The sequence below is a fragment of the Poecilia formosa genome, unplaced genomic scaffold, assembly GCF_000485575.1.
Source record: "Poecilia formosa unplaced genomic scaffold, Poecilia_formosa-5.1.2 Scaffold1053, whole genome shotgun sequence".
NCBI lineage: Eukaryota > Metazoa > Chordata > Actinopteri > Cyprinodontiformes > Poeciliidae > Poecilia > Poecilia formosa.
Genome location: NW_006800992.1, coordinates 43,246 through 49,435, shown reverse-complemented (window position 1 = coordinate 49,435; position 6,190 = coordinate 43,246). Strand labels below are relative to the sequence as shown.

The window sequence follows — 6,190 nt, the reverse complement described above, 5'->3', positions numbered from 1 at the left end:
CACACTAAAGCCAGAACAGGAACCGACTTGATTTTTTCAGACTTGGACTGCCTAGGGAGCTCCAGATCAATGTGGATGTATCCTTTGTATGGGTAACCACTCTTTGATTCACTGAGGCCCCATATGGATAGACCAGTAACCGGGTGGAGTGGGACATGTGACAAGTGTTCTGAGTAAAAGCTGTCAAAGATGATGGTTATTTGGGACCCACTGTCCATCAGAGCAGTGCAAATCTTGCCATTGATTTTCACTTCGGCAAGGGAAGGAGGTCCAATTAGTCCCTCTGGCAAGCCACTGGTCTCTACCATGATAGCGCTCCTCTTTACATCCACATTGGTAGGCTTTGTTCTTGTGTTGCTGTTTTGTTTCTGGTTTGTTCTTTGTTTTCTTTGCACCTGTATCAACTTTTGTATTACTTTAGGGTAGTTCTCTGGGGCTGTGCATTTAGTTGCAAAATGCCCATCCTCCCCACACCGGTAGCAGAAAAAATCACTCGAGTCCCTTGGTGTGAAAGATCTTTGGGGTACTGAATTTGACTTGACTTCATCGTGATGTGACATTGTAGTGGAGCTGTAACTGGGCCGAAGAGACAGAACAGAAACTTGCTCCCGGAGCTCTCTAACTTCTTCTCTCAAAGCTCGCATGCTTTTATCTTCTACTGTCTCTTTCGGTGGGTTGACTGTTAGCTCAGAAGTTGCAGCAGCAGTGCTTGGCGTGAATGATGAGATAGTTAATTCACTCACTTGCGTGCGGAGCCCTTGTATTTCGGCTTTCAGATCCATCACCTCTTTGTCTGGCACTGCAATGGTACTTTTAGCATACACAGCTTTGGGAGGTTGTAATCTACGACGAGAAGCTTCGTGTTCTTCTTCATGCCGTATTTCATTCAACAACTGGAGAAATGGGGGGGGATTTTGCCGGCGTTCTCTCAGTCGAAGATTTAACAGCATTAGATCTGATCGGATGCCACCTTTAATGAGCTGGTCAATACGTGCTTGGTTGGCAGTAGCTGACTGCAGGCCACCCTTTTTAACTTTATTGAGAACTCGCTCCATGCGTCTCAGAAATTCAGAGAGTTTCTCATTCGGTTGCTGACATAGCTGTCTGAATGTGAAGTACAGGTCTTCTCCAGTTTCAGGCGTGCCAAACGTGCTCTCCAATATTTCGAGGTACTCCATAGCTGTTGCATCATGGTTGTTGAAACGAACGGCCTGCAATATTTCCAGAGCCGGACCCTTCACACTTTCCATAACTCTCATTTTCATTTCTCTCTCAGGTCGATCAGACTCTTCGATCATTAGCCTGGCTTGTTCAATCCAGTTCTCCAATGTCTCTTCCCCTGGGGGAGTGGGTCGCACTCCAGAGAAAGTGCGTAGACGCCGGTAAGGGCTACCCTCATTGCTTGAACGAGGATTTGTCATTTGAAGGACTTCACCAACTGCTCTTATAATGGCTTCAGGGGTGGATGTTCTAACTGTGGAATCTTGACCCACGTCAACAAATGGGTTACATCCATCTCCAGAGTTCTGTGGTTCATTTTCCTCTTTGGAAGGTCCAAAGATTCTCCATGGCTCATCAGAGCCCTCCGGCAAGACATCCAGTGGACAGGCTTTTGCATTGACTTTCTGCCTACACTCACACAGCACAGTTAAACGTTGAGTCTGCGGATCATACATCCTACCTCTCACTTTGACCCGACCAAGGGCTTTGATTGACTGCAGAGTTTCTTCAATGGCATTCACCTCTACCTCTTCTGGGACATTCTTAACCAATATGGCATACTCTGGGTCAATACCTTCGCCCTTACACCAGTGCCTCAACTGAGCCATCCCCATGACCTTTACTATAGTTTTCTATAGGATTAGTGCTTAGTTAGGTTAGGTTAAGCAAACTTAGCAAGTTTAAACTTTTTTTTTTTTTTTTCTCTGGGTCAGACTAAATATATGTTATTTTATTTATTTATTTATTATTTATTTATTTTTTAATCCCCGTACGGGCCACCACTTTATGTAGCACCTTAAACCATTCTATAATAAAAACTAAAATGGTGGGTGCTTGGGTTCGACATCTTGTAACAAATAAGACCCAGGGAAATAGAATTTCAGGAAAAATTATTCAGCTTCACTTTATTAACTAAGGTCACAGGGAACCCTCACTGTTAATCACCAGTTGAACTGTAAGTTGTGAACACTTTTAAGGTTTGGGAAAACAACAGCATATACTTCTCACATAAGGCAGCACATAAGGCAGGCCAACAAAACTATTAATGTGCACAATTCCCTAAAACCGGGGCACCCCAAGCAATGTCCAAGCTAGTATATTGTCCTGAACAAAGTCAATTCTACTCACGACCTCCAAATGGTGGTGGGAAAATGGGAAAAACCCGGAGAAAACCCAACGTTGCAGGCCTGTGACCAACGCGGAGTAGATGTTCAAATCCCCAAGGAAGAACGGGGGGGGGGAAACACAATTTGAGAGCGTTGCAATTCGGGGAAAAACATAGAAAACACTGAGATGCAGTCCCTCCTCTCAACTTCACAGGGGCTCAACGGCTGCAGCAGAACCGTGGCGCTAAAGTGTTAGCCCACTTAGCTTAGCCCGAAGTCCGTCGCGACCACTTGCTCCGGTCCCCTCTTGGCTCGTCCCTCCAGCGTCAACTGAACTCCTTCAACTTCTCCCGACTTCTGTGCCCTCTCGTCCTGTTGTCCCTTTGTCTCTCCTTTTCGTCTGTCTTTTTTTCTTTCTTATCTATTCCTCTTTTCTTACTCTCCTCGTCCGCCTCCGTTCTCCACCCTTCCCAAACTCCCCCTTGCTCCCGCCTTCTCCTCCTCTCCACCAATCCCCAGTCCCGCACCGGACAAACTGTCCCCACTGCCAATGAAAATGGTGAGATCAGAAAATGCGCAGTGCAGCTTACGTCACACTGCTTCTTTCAGTTACAATATTTACACAATAGCTCACTAACAAACAATAGTTTTAATCATCAAATAAGGTAATTACTCAATAGTGACCTTTATATTAAGGTCACTATTGAGGTGAAGGAAAATACCAATGTATTTCTTTCAGAAAGAAGAATACTAAACACTTAGTTGTTCACCAATGTATGTTTGAATAAACAATAATTTACTTTTAATATACTTGTATCTTATTTTGAACTATGTAAAATTAACCTTAACAAATAGTAACTACCATAACCTCAGTTTATCACTGGGCTACATGTTCAAAGTTTAAAATTTGTTCAAAAAAAGATTAAACTGTATTAAACACTAAAAATAATCATATTTTCTCAACAGTAGTTTGTCTCAAGTCCACACTTAAAACGGCTTCGTAGTTAATGCCAACATCAATTGATTGCGGACTATTTTTTTTCTACTTCTAACAAACAGGCAAAGACACCCAGAAATGTTTTTCCACCCCAGGCTTCCAGTCCCAATTATCAGTTCTGATGATACCATACCATACCAACTTTATTTATAAAGCACTTTATTTTATTTTATTTTTTACTTAATTTTTGAAGAGATTTTTATACAGGGCAAGCCATAACAATAACAAGAAGGAAAAGATACAAATAAAATAAAATATCACAACCAGGACAATAAACGGCACTCAAAAAAACAGAGAGGTCACCAAGGGAGGGAGACAGCTATACCATACAAAAAGATAAAACTAAACTGACAGATAACTGATAAACGGGTTACAGTGTATGTAAAGTTCTGTGAAGAGTCAGACAGGTGGGAGTTTCTTTCCATATTTACCAAGTCCTGCTAGGCTACTCAACACCTGACTCCTCTTATCACACCTAATAATGGAATAATGGTGCTCAATTTACTCTCGAGTTCCTATATGTTAACCATTTCAACCAATATTTTTTAATTTTGTTTTCCTGAAGTCTTATGGAGAAGGTGAGCATTTCCAATTCCCAAATTTCTTCAACGATCGCTGACCAGTCTCTCAATGTCGGTGAGGTCCTACTAAGCCACTTTCTTGTAATTGATTTTTTCCCTGCCATCAGTAGTATTTTCAACAGGTACTTATCCTGAGTGTTGAGTTCTTTTGTATTGTAGCCTAAAACAATGTAAGTACTGTGGTGTAGTTATGCATGTAATGTACAAAATAGGAAAGGAGGAATAAAGACCTCCTTTCCTATTTTGTAATTAATTATTCATTTTAATTATGAGTAATTAAAATTGTAGGTATCAATAGCAGGAAATCAAAACTAAAAAAATTAAGCGTAATTTAAATACATTACTAATATATTAGCATTATATTTAAAGTACATTAAAAGCATATTTTAATATAATTCTATGACAGAAATTAGTACACTCAATATATATATAAATAGTACATAAAAAAGTATACTTAAAGTACACTAAGTACTACTTGAAGAAAACAAGTGAGTTTTAGTACTGTATTTTCTGCACTATAAGGCGCACCTAAAAACCTTCAATTTCCTCAAAAGCTGACAGTGTGCCTTATAATCCAGTGCGCCTTATATAAGGACCAATATTGAGCCACAACAGGTCTAGCAACTACGGTAAGCAGCCGCCGACTTTATTTTCGCCCGTAGAAGAAGAAACGCGCGGTGCATGCTGGGATAGTTGTCAGAACGCTGGTTTAATAAAGTTTGACTGACCTATCTACCTACCGGCCGTCTAAATCAGGTCGCCTCCAGGTCATTTAGCACCACGTTCTCCACCAACATGCTGTGGGCGAATGGAGAAGGGTGACCATCGTCCGGCTATGCCCCGGTCCAGTGGTGGAAAGCTCTCTTCGCCGACCGGAGTCGGACTGTTTTGTTGACATTCTTTATGTCAACAAAGTGGCTTTAGACATTCATCCGGGGTGCTTTGACTAGGGTTAGTTACCAAGGGACCAGCCCCTATACATTTAAAGCCGGGGGGGCGTTTGGGGGAGGAGAGACAGAGACTGCGGTGGCAGCGTGTCGGTTGGTCTGTGTTACCCAGAAAGCAGTTGGGCACAATATCGCAACACCAACACCGTGAATGAAACAATGACTGGGGCAGCCGACTATATAGTGTACTGTGGACCATTTTTTTATTATTACACATTCACATTTGTAGAGAACGGAACAAAGGGACGGGTGGCAACCCTAACTGTACCGTCTATTCTATGCGCCTTATAATGTGGTGTGCCTTATATGAAAAAAGTTTTAAAATGGGCCATTCATTGAAGGTGCGCCTTATAATCCGGTGCGGCTAATGGTGCGGAAAATACGGTATACTAAAAGTTGTAATTTAATACTATTTAAATACTACTAAAGTATACTAAGCACAAAATTAGTTGTTCCAAAATAGTACAGTTAAAGTACATTAATCAAAGTATACTAAAATATGTTAAAATTTAACACACTAAAATATACTTTTTTTTACTTGGGTTTAGACTCAAATCAGCACAGAAACACTGAAGAGGAACCACAACTGGACAAGACTGTAAATCCAGGAATCAGAGGTTCAGTGAATGTGGTGTTGAAGGTGTGGAGGAGGATCAGTGAGTCAGAGGAGACTCTGTAGAAGGACAGAATGCCAGCAGGACAGTCCACATACACTGATACTCTGTGAGAGACGGAGGAGGAGGAGAGACGGGTTTCTATGTTATTGTGCCAGACAGAGTAACCAAGAACATCAGAGCATCTCAGACTCCAGGAATGATCATTCCATCCAAACAAACAGTCTCTACTGCCTCCTTTCCTCCTGATTCTTCTGTAACTCACTGATATAAAAACATCTCCTCTCCACTCAACTTCCCAGTAACAGCGACCAGTCAGACCAGTTCTACACAGCAGCTGAGGATAATCAAATCTGTCTGGATGATCAGGATATGACTGAAGCTCCTCCACATATGTCACCTTCCTGTTGTCTTCAGACAGTTTGAGTTTTCTGCTCACTGTGTTTGTGTCGATGGTGAGTTGACAGGAATCTGATGGAGAGAACAAACACAATCCAGCTGCAGTTATTGATCATTTATTGATCTTTGATGATGATCCTGAAAGAGTGATGTGACAGTTTGAAGATGGTTGAATATGAGCTGCTTTGTTGTCATGAATCAGATGAAAAACACACTTACACTTCCTCAGACCTGGTGTCAAGAATGGGCCTCCAGCAGGCTCCACCCTGAAAGGAGGAGGGGGGTCAGACCATCAGTCTCTTTCAGCAGCAAACATGGACATTAC

The 6,190-nt window shown here is 41.8% G+C and overlaps 1 long non-coding RNA gene across 1 annotated transcript; it reads right to left on the bottom strand.

Annotated features, from left to right (window-relative positions):
- Positions 1 to 5,878: 5,878 nt before the first annotated feature.
- Positions 5,879 to 6,184, bottom strand: LOC107835130 (uncharacterized). The gene is made up of 2 exons (XR_001660961.1): positions 6,085 to 6,184; positions 5,879 to 5,937 (listed from the first exon to the last, which is right to left on the bottom strand). It is a non-coding gene; the product is annotated as an uncharacterized LOC107835130 (long non-coding RNA).
- Between the last annotated feature and the right edge of the window lie 6 nt (positions 6,185 to 6,190).